The following is a 14,448-nucleotide window of genomic DNA, read 5'->3' on the forward strand; positions in this document are numbered from 1 at the left end:
CCACAGAAGAAAACAGACATGAAAAGTAGAGACAATATAAAACAAAAATAAAACAGTAGACTTAAGTCCCAATAAAGCAATAATTACATTAAATGCAAATTATTTGAATACACCAATTAAAATATAATTTTGCACAGTGGATTAAAAACATGACTCAACCATATACTGTCTACAAGAAGCTCACTTCAAATATTGTGACATAGGCAGGTTGAAAATAGGAGGATGGAAAAGGATATATCATACAAACAAATCAAAAGAAAGCAGGAGTGGCTATATTATACCAGATAAAGTACAGTTCAAGGCAAAGAAAATTACCAGAGACTGTGAAGGGCATTATAAAATGATGTGCCTTCTTTCTTTCCAACCAGGGCCTGGCAGAATGGCTTCCATAAAGAAGCATGGTGAGAAGGGCCATTCTGCCACCAATGAGGTAGTAAAAAGAGAACACACTGTTAATATTTGCAAGTACATGCATGGGGTGAGTTTCTAGAAGTGTGCCCCTTGAGCTCTTAAAGAGATCTAGAAATTTGTCATGAAGGAGATGGGAACTTCAGACGGGTGCATTGATACCAGGCTGAACAGAGCTGCCTGGGACAAAGGAATAAGGAATGCTCCATACCATTTCTGTGTGCAGTTGTCCAGGAAAGGTACTGAGGATGAGGATTCACCAAACAAGCCCTGTACATTGGTTACCTATGTATCTGTCACCACTTAAAAAAATCTACGGACAGTTACTGTGATCAGAACTAATTGGTGATTGTCAAGTAAAGGTATAAAACTGAAAAAAATAAATAAAATGACGTGTCAATATACCAAGAGACATAATAGTCTTAAATATTATACACCAAGCTATAGAACAGCAAATTCTGTGAAGCAAGGTAGAACTGAAAGTAGAAACAACCAAATCCACAGTTACAGTTGGAGACTTCAGTATCCTTCTCTCAACAATTAATAAAACAGAGTATCAGCAAGGGTTAGAAGAACTCAATGACATTGTTAACAATAGGATCTAACTGACAGTCATTGAACACTACACTCAACAACAACCGATTATACATTCTCCCAAGTGTTCCTGGAATACATACAAGGTAGAATTGTCATTGGCCATCAAACAAACCTCAGCAAATTGAAAAGAATTGAAATCATACAGAGTGTGCTTCTTGACTACAGTAGAATCAAACTAGAAATCAATGTCAGAAAGATAAAGGGAACATTACCAAGTATTTGGAAACTAAAAAACAAACTTTTAAATACTCAACGGATCAAAGAGGACATCTCAAAGAAAATTGAAAAGTATATCGAACTATGAAAACAAAAGTACAAAACTTACAAAAATACAGATAAAGCAATAATGAGAGCGAACTTTATAACACTGGATGCACATATAAGAAAATAGGAAATCTCTAATTAATAATTGAAATTCTCATCTCAAGAACCTAGAAAAAAGAGTAGGAAAATAAACCTAAAGCAAGTAATAAGAAGGAAAAATAGTGTAGAGGGATAAATCAATGAAATTGAAAATAGTAGATAAAACAAAGAGCTGGTTCTTTGAAAAACTGAATACAATTGACAAACATGTCTGACTGACAGAGACAGATTGAACAATTGAGAGAAAAAAGAAACAAATTACCAATATCAAGGATGAAACAAGGGATATTATTACAGACCATGGAGGTATCAAAAGGATAATAAGGTGTGGTGGGATGAATGGTAGCCTCAAAAATATGATGTCCTCATCCCTAGGACCTGTAAATATTACCTTATTTGGGGAAAAGTTCTTTGCAGATGTGATTAAATTAATGATTGAGAAGGAGAATTATCTTGGATTATCCAGATGGGCCCTAAATGCCGTTGCATGTATTTTATTAAAGAGAGGAGCTGAGGGAGATTGGATACACACAGAAGAGGAGTAGATAATGTGACCACAGGCGGGGAGGGAGTGATGCGGCCTCATGTCAGGGAATGTCATCAGAAGCTAGAAGACAAGGAATGGATTATTCCCTAGAACTGTCAGAACATGGGCCAGGTGAGAATTTATTTTGGTCAAGTGAAACTGGTGTTGAATTAATTTTCTCCAGAAGTATGAAAAAAATCAATCTCTGTTGTTTCAAGCAAACGAGTTTGTGGTAATTTGCCACAGAGTCATAGAAAACTAACATATACAGGCATACCATGAACAACTTACATGCCTTAATGTGGTAACTTAAAATGAAATAGACCAATTCTTAGGAAAACACAAATGTCCACATTTCACCCAATATGAAATAGATAATTTGAATAATCCTATGACTATTAAGGGAATTGAATTTTTTTTAAGTATTTATTTATTTGAGCAGGAGAAAGAGTGTGCAAATAAGCAGGGATGTGGGAAAAACAGAGGGGAAGGGAGAAAGAATCTGAAGCAAACTCTGCAATCATCACCAAGCCCAGACACCCAATGCAGGGCTTGATCCCACCACCACAAGATCATGACCTGAGCTGAAACCAAGAATTTGATGTTTAACTGACTGAGCCACCCAGACGCCCCAATGGAATTGAGTTTTAAGTTCCCCCCAAAGAAATCTGTAGTGCTAGATATCTTCACTGGAAAATTTTAGTAAATATTTAAAAGATCGTTAACACCAATACTACATACTCTATCCCATAAAATAGAAAAAGAGAGAATACTTCCCCATATATTTTATGAAGGTAATATTACCCCAATACCAATACCACATAAAGGCAGTACAAAAGAAGAGAACCCCAAACCAGTATCAGTTGAATAGGAAATCATAAAGTCAAACTTTCCCCCTAACTGTAATCTAATATGTTATAAAGTGTTGTCCACAGATCATGTCCTTCAGAAATTCCTGATATACCCCTGTTCAGGGGCCATCAAAACTCAGAAATTCTGAGAGTATAGACTCATCATTTTTAAGAAAATCCCCAGATTAATTTTTTTTTCTGAGATAGAGAGAGAGAGAGAGAGAGAGAGAGAAAGAGAGAGCTAGCATGGGGTTGGGGCAGAAGGAGAGAAAGAGAGAATCCCAAGCAAGTTCCAAGCCCAGCACAGAGTAGGATGCAAGGCTTGATCTGATGACCCTGAGATCATGACCTGAGCCGATACCAAGAGTTGGACATTCAACCAACTGAGCCACCCCAGTACCCCTCCCCAGATAATTTTTATGCAAACAAAAACTTAGAGAGGCATTGCCATAAATCAATGTTGGCAAGCAGTCTGTTGGCTAACTAAAGCTTTGTTCTTTGTCTATGGGGTTTCATTCCTGACTAGATAATAATTAGCTTATTCTTTTGTCCTCACCAACATGTAGGGAATGAGCATAAAAGGGAGGTTTAAAGTGATCATTTCTTTCATAAACACTCTCTCTTGGTCAATATTATAGCCATGAAGAACATCACACTGGCATAATGAGGTCATGAAATCAAGGAAATTGAGAATCCACGTCATTACTGGTTCCCAGGAAAGACTGGCACACCTTGTATGTGCTGTTGAGGTCACTGTAGGCCTGGAGAAATGGAAGGAACTGGCAGATCTGGGGGTGCTGGGGTGCTACTGGGAGGGCTGGAGGGCTGAGAGGTGAGTGTACAGTGCTTAATCATGGGAAGAAGTTAATAACGACAAATCATGATCAAGCAAGAACTCAGCAAATTCAGACTATTTCTTTGTAGATTTTTTAAAATTTCTTTTCAGCATAACAGAATTCATTGTTTTTGCACCACACCCAGTGTTCCATACAATACGTGCCCTCCTTAATACCCACCACCTAACTCCCCCAACCTCCCAACCCCTGGCCCTTCAAAACCCTCAGATTGTTTTTCAGAGTCCATAGTCTCTCATGTTTCATCTCCCCCTTCCAATTTCCCTTAACTCCCATCTCCTCTCCATCTCCCTATGTCCTCCATGTTATTTGTTATGCTCCACAAATAAGTGAAACCATATGATAATTGACTCTCTCTGCTTGACTTAATTCACTCAGCATAATCTCTTCCAGTCCTGTCCATGTTGCTACAAAAGTTGGGTATTCATCTTTTCTGATGGAGGCATAATACTCCATAGTGTATATGGACCACATCTTCCTTATCCATTTTTCTGTTGAAGGGCATCTTGGTTCTTTCCACAGTTTGGTGACTGTGGCCATTGCTGCTATAAACATTGGGGTACAGATGGCCCTTCTTTTCACTACATCTGTATCTTTGGGGTAAATACCCAGTAGTGCAATTGCAGGGTCATAGGGAAGCTCTATTTTTAATTTCTTAAGGAATCTCCACACTGTTCTCCAAAGTGGCTGCACCAACTTGCATTCCCACCAACCGTGTAAGAGGGTTCCCCTTTCTCCACATCCTCTCCAACACACATTGTTTCCTGTCTTCCTAATTTTGGCCATTCTAACTGGTGTAAGGTGGTATCTCAATGTGGTTTTAATTTGAATCTCCCTGATGGCTAGTGATGATGAACATTTTTTCATGTGTCTGATAGCCATTTGTATGTCTTCATTGGAGAAATCTCTGTTCATATCTTCTGCCCATTTTTTGATATGATTATCTGTTTTGTGTGTGTTGAGTTTGAGAAGTTCTTTATAGATCCTGGATATCAATCTTTTGTCTGTACTGTCATTTGCAAATATCTTCTCCTATTCCGTGGGTTGCCTCTTTGTTTTGTTGACTGTTTCCGTTGCTGTGCAGAAGCTTTTGATCTTGATGAAGTCCCAAAAGTTCATTTTCGCTTTTGTTTCCTTTGCCTTTGAAGACATATCTTGAAAGAAGTTGCTGTGGCTGATATCGAAGAGATTATTGCCTATGTTCTCCTCTAGGATTCTGATGGATTCCTGTCTCACGTTGAGGTCTTTTATCCATTTTGAGTTTATCTTTGTGTACGGTGTAAGAGAATGGTCGAGTTTCATTCTTCTACATATAGCTGCCCAATTTTCCCAGCACCATTTATTGAAGAGACTGTTTTTTCCACGGTATATTTTTTCCTGTTTTGTCGAAGATTATTTGACCATAGAGTTGAGGGTCCATATCTGGGCTCTCTACTCTGTTCCACTGGTCTATGTGTCTGTTTTTGTGCCAGTACCATGCCGTCTTGGTGATCACAGCTTTGTAGTAAAGCTTGAAATCAGGTAACGTGATGCCACGAGTTTTATTTTTGTTTTTCAATATTTCCTTAGCAATTCGGGGTCTCTTCTGATTACATACAAATTTTAGGATTATTTGCTTCAGCTCTTTGAAAAATACCAGTGGAATTTTGATCGGAATGGCATTAAAAGTATAGATTGCTCTAGGCAGTATAGACATTTTAACAATGTTTATTCTTCCGATCCAAGAGCATGGATGGTCTTCCATCTTTTTGTGTCTTCTTCAGTTTCTTTCATGAGTGTTCTATAGTTCCTCGAGTACAGATCCTTTACCTCTTTGGTTAGGTTTATTCTCAGGTATCTTATGGTTCTTGGTGCTATAGTAAATGGAATTGATTCTCTAATTTCCCTTTCTGTATTTTCATTGTTAGTGTCTAAGAAAGCCACTGATTTCTGTACATTGACTTTGTATCCTGCCACGTTACTGAATTGCTGTATGAGTTCTAGTAGTTTAGGGGTGGAGTCTTTTGGGTTTTCCATATAAAGTATCATGTCATCTGCGAAGAGAGTTTGACTTCTTCATTGCCAATTTGGATACCTTTTATTTGCCTTTGTTGTCTGATTGCTGTTGCTAGGACTTCTAATACTATGTTGAATAAGAGTGGTGAGAGTGGGCATCCTTGTCGTGTTCCTGATCTCAACGGGAAGGCTGTGAGCTTTTTCCCATCGAGGATGATATTTGCTGTGAGTCTTTCATAGATAGATTTTATGAAGTTCAGGAATGTTTCCTCTATCCCTATACTTTGAAGCTGAGATTATTCCCTGCATATCCTCAGATCACAATGATTTGAAACTGGAGCTCAATCACAAGGAAAAGTTTTGAAGGAACTCAAACACCTGGAAGTTAAAGACCACCCTGCTTAAGAATGCTTGGATCAACCAGGAGATCAAAGAAGAACTGAAACAATTCATGGAAACCAATGAGAATGAAGACACTTCGGTCCAAAACCTATGGGATACAGCAAAGGCGGTCCTAAGGGGGAAATACATAGCCATCCAAGCCTCCCTCAAAAAAATTGAAAAATTCGGAATACACCAGCTGTCTCTACACCTTAAAGAACTGGAGAAACAACAACAAATTAAACCAACTCCACACATAAGAAGGGAACTAATCAATATTAGAGCAGAGATCAATGAGGTAGAAACTAGAGATACAGTAGAATGTATCAATGAAACTAGAAGGTGGTTTTTTAAAAGAATCAATAAGATCAATAAACCATTGGCCACACTAATCCAAAAGAAAAGAGAGAAAGCTCAAATTAATAAAATTATGAATGAAAAGGGAGAGATCACAACTAACACCAAGGAAGTAAAACAATCATCAGGAGTTATTATCAACAATTATATGCCAACAAGTTAAGCAACCTAGATGAAATGGATGCATTCCTGGAAATCTATAAACTCCCAAAATTGAACCAGGAAGAAATTGAAAACCTGAATAGACTGATATCTAGTAACAAGATTGAAGCAGTGATCAAAAACCTCCCCAAAAACAAGAGCCCAGGACCTGACGGATTCCCTGGGGAATTCTACCAAACTTACAAAGAAGAAATAACGCCTATTCTCCTGAAGCTGTTTCAAAAAATTGAAACAGAAGGAAAACTTCCAGACTCTTTTTATGAAGCCAGCATTACCCTGATCCCCAATTCTCCCCTGATTCTCCTTCACCAAAAAGGAGAATTTCAGACCAATATCCCTGATGAATATGGATGCTAAGATTCTCAACAAGATCCTAGCAAATAGGGTCCAACAGCACATTAAAAAGATTATCCACCATGACCAGGTGGGATTCATTCCTGTTACAAGGATGGTTCAATATTCACAAATCAATCAATGTGATAGAACAAATCAATAAGAGAAGAGAGAAGAACCACATGGTCCTCTCAATTGATGCAGAAAAAGCATTTGACAAAATCCAGCATCCATTCCTGATTAAAATGCTTCAAAGTATAGGGATAGAGGGAACATTCCTGAACTTCATAAAATCTTTGTAGATTTTATTTATTTATTTATTTGACAGACAGAGATCACAAGTAGGCAGAGAGGCAGGCAGAGAGAGATGGGGAAGCAGGCTCCCTGCTGAGCAGACAGCCTGATGTTGGGCTTGATCCCAGGACTTTGGGATTATGACCTGAGCCGAAGGGAGAGGCTTTAACCCACTGAGCCACCCAGATGCCCCTCTCTGTAGATTTTTTTAAAACCATGTGAATCTTGTCAGGAAAACAGGGATGTGTGTATTGGAAGTACAGAACAGGGTGGAAGGAGTATTGGGCAGAACAAGGTAATATGTAAGCAATTCTACCTTGGCTTTACTTGCCCTCAGAAGTTGAGATGGACCCCTCTAGCCATACCAGCTGTGATGGCCCAGCAGGTGGGCCTGTTACCAAAAATACTGTTCACAGACCTCCTGCCCTACAAGGAGCATTCCAAAGCAATCTGAATTGTCTTAGTTTTAAATTCTAATTATCCCCTGGGGAGAAAGGATCATTATCTCATTAGTCTGCTCCTTTGCAAGAGTGTGAGACTGAGGTGAGACACAGGTAGATGGATAATATTAGTAGGAAATTTTAAGTGGATACTCAAAATACCATCACCTGCAATCTTTGTTCTTTTTTTTTTTTTAATTGAGGTATAGCTGACATATGACATTGTATATTTTTGGTATACAACATAGTAATTTGATATATGTATATATTGCAAAATGATTACCTCATAAGTTTAGCTAACATCCATCACCACACATAGTTACAAACATTTTTTTCTTATGATGAGAACTTTGATGATATACTCTTTTAACAACTTTCCAATATACAATGAAGTATTGTTAACTATAGCCACCACACCGTACTAACATTCCTAGGACTTGTTTATGTTATAACTGGAATTCGTACATTTGACCACCTTCACCCATTTTGCCCTTCAGTCTTCATTGTATTTCATCCATCTTTTAGCCTTCATTCTTAAGAGAGTTCTAACATGGTCTCAGGAACAAGATGGAGTTCTTGAGCCCACAGAGGGGCTTTGGTGGAAGGTGGCTCCACTATTCCTCTCTTAATTTTTAGATCAACTCATTCTGCAAATGTTTTTGATTTACTCTTTATCAAGGATATTCTTTGGTCCTAAGAAATGGGCCTGGGTCCCTCTCAAGAGGAACCCACAACCAACATCAAGAAATAACCAGAGTGGGGTTCAGGGAAAAGGGAGCATTAAGCAAACTCCTTGGAGAGCTTTTTGGCCAGGACATGAACTAGAGGCAGCTAAGGTCATATAGTTCTAGAACCATGATGGGAGAACAGATTGGGCACTTGGAAACAGAGCCCTGGTCAGAGGGCATTTCATGGTGTGTATTCTAGGTAGTTACTGAGAGTAGATTCCCTCATGGTGATCATTTGAGGATTGAGGAATTAGAGGTCTAGGCATCCCATTTCTACCTTGAGACACAGCTAATGGGGTCTAAAAAGGAATGCAGGGCAACCTGTATGGAATATACTAAGTAAGCACCATGGTTACTTTATCTAAGTTTCCAGCAATTTTCATATAAATGGAATTCAAAGCCTCAGAGCAGCAGTTACAACATATTGGAGGCTAATGTAGAGATAGGGAATGTTACCTCAGTGAAGCATCAGCATATTCAGATTTTCTCAGTGACTGTAAATAGAAACTGATGGGATGGTCTTAGAGATTTCTGTGATTGACAGTGCCTTCTTCTGGAGGCAATACTTCAGGCACATTTCCTGATATCTCAATATCACCTGAGCATAAGGCTTAAAATTATGCCCTAGAGAACTGGGTGCTTCCATTATTCTGCCTGGTATCCAGCTGACTTTTGTGTTTGGTTCATGAGTATGGCAATGTAGAGGTGACACATGTGTTAGCTGAATGCTGTGAAGGCCTGCCTTTCTGTTACAGTGAATAGATGAGTGTGTGCATAGGAAAATATCCTCCTCTTAAGAGTCCATTCCCTCTCTCCTTCTCTCTCTATAGTTATGGATACATATATATACACACACACAATACATATATAAAAAATGTTTTTCCAAATGCCTCCAATTATAATGCCATTCTCCATGAATTTCTATCAATAAATTAAGACCTACATGATTATTATGTAGATTATATTGCATAAATTATTACACGGAGATATTAGGAAACAAATGTCTGTTATATAGATTAGAAGATTAGAAGCCAGGGACCTCACAAAGTTAAGCAATTTTTATTAGGTTGCACAGCTCAGAAAAGTGGAAACATGGAGCAGATCCCAGACCTTCTGGCTCCAAGGGTTTGTGTCCAACAGACATGTCAATTCTATTTGCACAGTGTCTGGCACATTGTAGGTGCTCAAAATATATTGTTGGGTAAATGAATAAATGTCTAAAAGTCTTTGGGTCATGACCTGATTACCTCATTCCTTTTTTTCTTTGTTTTGATCTGCTGTGTCAGCCTAGGCAGGTACTCGATTTTTCTCATGACAAAGTCCCTCAGTCACCTTTGCCCCCTTAGGGACTCGCTACAGTTTCTCCATCCAGCTCTTTACTAGCCCTGTCAGGAGCAAACGTTTTTATTGGAACAGCATGAAATGTAATATTACTCATAGATTCTGTCAGAAAATTAGTGGTAGTGAAAATGAGCTCAACACAGCTGGGCCAGATTACACCACCTCCCTGGAAGCAGTAAGCTGAGGGACTATGGGGAGTCATAATGGTCTAATGATGGCTAATGGTGAGGAAATGATGGACCTGAAGCCCATAAATCAATCTGAACACAGGGATGGTTAACAGAATGCTCAGGAGAGGCTTGAGCTCATCTGAGCATTGTTCACATATAGGTGTCTCTTACTGGACCATTATTTTTTTGTTACACAAGGGGAAATTATGACAATGTATATGTAGAAAGTCCCAGAAGGCTAAGATATTTGCAGATTGGCAAATCGGTGGAGAAATGTGAAGTTCATCTTTGGGTTCCAGAACGCCAAGGCCATGGTTTTTTCGGGCCTAGAACTGATTTCTTGCTTTAGATATTTGCCAAAATCAGGATGGCTCCAATTTTTAGTGTTGGTTTAATTTTTCTTTGTATGCAATGACCAAAGAGGAGGTCTTAAGAGAGCAAGAGATTAGAGTTTAGTTAAGAATTCATACAATTCACTTTGCATTTTCTTTTTTTTTTTTTTAAGATTTTATTTATTTATTTGACAGAGAGAGAGAGAGAGATCACAAGTAGGCAGAGAGGCAGGCAGAGAGAGGGAGAAGCAGGCTCACCGCTGAGCAGAGAGCCCGATGCGGGGCTCGATCCCAGGACCCTGAGATCATGACCTGAGCTGAAGGCAGAGACTTAACCCACTGAGCCACCCAGGTGCCCCCACTTTGCATTTTCTAATCGAACCAATATTACTACCATTTCTGAAAACCCCCATCAGTTTCAGTTCTCCCTATACGTTGCAAGGTTCTTTTGTTTCAAGTATTTATCTTTTAGGAGCAGTCAAATGGAAAGTTTGATTATAACCATGGGAAGTTTTAACAGTGGGATTTTTCTAACTCCTTTAATAGTTTCCTCCGGAGCAGAAATGATTGGCAGCAATGATGTAAAGTCAAAACTCCAAGATTCACTTGAGGCAGAGTCAAGGTGTAGCTCCTTCTTTCTGTTCTTTTATAGAAATATTAAACAAGGTGTTGGCACACCTTTACGCAGACGTTTCAAATGTGAATTTTGCAAGTGTGACATGTTATATTTGTAGAAATAATATCAAACATCTAGAAAAAAGGAAGCACACATATCTTGAGGTGATTTACTTGATAATGGTAGTTAACAGTTATAACTTATTATTTCTATTTTTTCTCCAAACATAGTTTTTCCTTTTTTTATTGGAAAGATTTGGGGAGAGTCAGAGGTTTCAGAACGGACGGTGTATGTGCGCAAGGGACTCCTAGAAGATACCCACATATGGAATTATAACGATTACCTTTTTTAGGATTGAAGACAATGACAATGCACATGTGGGAGACTCCACTAAAACCTTCCTTGTGATCTCTGCATTAGCAGAAGCCTTTCCTGAGGTGTGGATCCCTGTGTTCCTAGAGGAGGGCGCCAAACAGGTGAACTGTCGTAGAGAATGGAATGGGAGTATGACTCTTCAGATGCTACAGTAATTTACAGTTTTTTCAGAAAGAGGCATATTTAACATTATTTTTCTGCCCCCAACACAACAAAACCATTGATTCTCTGTGACAATTTACTTCGTGAGAGTGTGGAAATAAGTTGTAGCCACACATGCTAAGACTAGAGGGAGAATAGGGTTATGACCAAGAGAAAGGGGCTATGGCTCACCCTATGAACAAAGCAGAGAAGAAGAGCAAAACTACCAAAAAGGAAAATAAGGCACCAGTTTCTATAAAATCCCATTCTCACAGCAGTAACAATTAGTGGAACTATCCCTGATGCTTTTAGTGCAAGTTGCTCCAGAGAGGGCCTTCTCATTTTTACCAGCCCTGACTTTTGTCCTTCAACTCAGAATCATTTTGTTCTGTCAACTGATTTTATCTTGACCCCTTTTCATGCCCAACCATTTAGCCTCAATCCTACCAAGAATATCACACCAGTCTGAGTGACCATGCATTTTCCTTTAAGCTAGATGGAATGATGGCTTGCCCTAGTCCCAGGCTTTTCTGTTTTCTGTCGTTATTTACAAATCCATTCCATTATTACCAGAGATAAAAGTAGAAGAAAATTCAAAGAGAAGGTAGCTGAGATTTTCACTTCTAAGGCTCTAACTTTTGGCTGCACATTACCCCAGGAAGAGAGCCTCTGATCATGCTGTTCTGAAAACTGCAAACGCTTTTCCTCATATCTGGACAGAAGACTTCCAAGGGAAAATGACTTCCATGGTGGTGAGAGCAAAAATGAGTGCTTTCAGTCTCCTTTTCCAATCAGTGTCTACTTGAAAAGTTCAGTGGATATTTGGCCTCCTTTCTTGTCATTCACTTATTAGTGGGGGGGGGGGGTCAGCATTAGGAAAAATATTGTGATATGCACCATGACACAAAGGAGGGTGGTGATTACTTAAGATAGTTGAGTATAACTTATATGTAGAATGATTGACCTATTGTTCTGAGACTGAAAGTGGGGTGGGAATCTCAGAGGAACTTCCGAATCTAATGATGTATATATCTCCCCTCACAGAAGGATGGGGCTTTATTAGAAGGGACCGTACTCAAGGCCTACTCTGAAGTTTGGATGAAATAAAAGAGTGAGAGTTGAGTAAGCAAATTTTCAAGTAAAAAGCCATAGGTAAACAAGGGTTTCTGGTTATTTACCCATTATTCAAATGACCAGATAGAAGGTGTCAAGAGTAATAAATGTTTCCTCTTCTATCTGGTAAACAAATGTCTCCTTTGTATTATTTACTTAGAAAAAAATAACTACCTAATATTTCTATCAAAGTGAGGTTGTCATGTTCTAACAAATGCCAAGATCTTAAGCCAAATTTAGCAGTACCTTTTATCCTGCTCTAGAGTCCTACTCCTGGGTGACCTGGGCCATGCTCTGAGAAATGTCTGGCAAACCTAACTAATCACTGGAGGTCATAAATAAAGACATTGCCACTTGCTAAGACACGTAGCTTCTTCCTGGAGTAGCTGGGAATTGGTGATAACAAACCACAATAACTCTGAGCTTAAAAATGGATTTGAATTTTGTTATTACGCATTTTGCAATTTTGGTAGTTTTGAAGGTAAAAATGTGTCAAAGGGTAATATATCTCAAGGACAGTCAGTGTTAAATCAATATTAATTAAATAGGTTTATTCTTATTTAACAAAGCACTGAAGTGTGGAGGAAGGGATATGCTGTGACTATTTTCTTTAATTTTCTTTTGCCATCTGTCAGGTAAGGTAAGACCTCCAAATCCCATACATCAGCATTTTTAAAATATAGCCAATTTTCAGCTCAAGTTGCTTACCTAATGATATATTTACTATGTCTCAGTTATTATTTACCAGAAATAAAGCTGTATTATGAAACTGAAAGGAGCTGGGAGGAATATCTATAAAGACAGTAGATGTTTTGAAGTGAGAAAAAAAATTAGGGTTATTTCCTTTAAAAATTCAGAAACCCCAAAGAAGTGTAACAGCACAAAGGATTAAAATAACAAGCACTATCATTGCTGTGAAACATATAGAAGGGGTCATTCATGGACTAACTGCATTATGGAAATTCTGCCAAATAGTCTTTTCCTATCCATTTCATATCTTTTAAGGAATGAAGTCTATACTCCTAAATTAGCAATATCTAAGCTCATAAAGGGGGCAAAAAGGTTCTATGAAAGGTAAAAGACCATTTTGTCAATTAGTTGTATCCTTTCAAGGGTGTGGCTATCCTAAAGGAGTGGGCAATAAGATCCGAACTTCATTTCTGATGAAGATATTACTAAAAGCTGGTAATGTAACATGGTGGGGAGAGTGGTGAAGACAAATCCAAAGAACCATTAGAAAAAAGTTCATTATAAACATATGCTTGCCAATTATGGAACTTCAGAAGATCATTCATTGTGGGCTATTTACAGATGAAAGCTTATGTCAAATATTAGAAGCCCCCATGGCACTATCCAGGGTGCTGAATTAGCTAGTGTTAAACCCTTGTCTCAATGGAGAAGTCAGTCCTTTGCATCTCTATCTCCTTTGACCTTGTGCTCATGGCATCAAATGCATGCCAATTTTGAACTCCACTGTTCAGAAAATCACATATGTTGGGACTAATCCAAGAACTATCTCAACATCTTGACCCTTATCACCATAGCAAAGAACAATAAGATACAGTTTTTATCATCAAAGACATTATCTGGCAGGAGGTGTCAGGCAGTTAAATAAATAGAAGTACTTTGGTGGGGACATGCATAGAATATTTTGTGATCTCAGAGGTAAGAGTCTTCTGGTGTAGAAGGGAAAACACACAGCCAAACACTCTTTACAAATATAGGATTTAAGTCACTTCTGAGTTAGACTTGGAATTGAATTAGGGCAGGGATGAAGTCCCTGTCAAGGCATTATTAGTTTCCCCACCTGAAAAAAAAAATGTTTCTATAGGAATATCAACTTTAGATATAGACTCCATCTATGACTTCCTGAGTGTAAATTGTTTAGCAGAAAAAAAAAAAATTCTTTGAGAAAGACCCAAGTATGTACCTCTATACCACTACCACCCTATCCTTACCCTATGTAGAGTTTCTTACACATAACTTAAATTCTTTAGATTCTGATGAATAAATTATTTCAATTATGATAGTAATTTACTCTTACTTCTACTTTAAATAACCACCTTAGTAA

The 14,448-nt window shown here is 38.3% G+C and overlaps 1 pseudogene; it reads left to right on the forward strand.

Annotated features, from left to right (window-relative positions):
* The first annotated feature begins 373 nt into the window (after positions 1-373).
* Positions 374-757, forward strand: LOC111144996 (annotated as a pseudogene).
* The last annotated feature ends 13,691 nt before the right edge of the window (positions 758-14,448 follow it).

The sequence above is a fragment of the Enhydra lutris genome, unplaced genomic scaffold (assembly GCF_002288905.1).
Source record: "Enhydra lutris kenyoni isolate GAN:26980312 unplaced genomic scaffold, ASM228890v2 scaffoldscaffold12, whole genome shotgun sequence".
In the NCBI taxonomy this organism is placed as follows: Eukaryota; Metazoa; Chordata; class Mammalia; order Carnivora; family Mustelidae; genus Enhydra; species Enhydra lutris.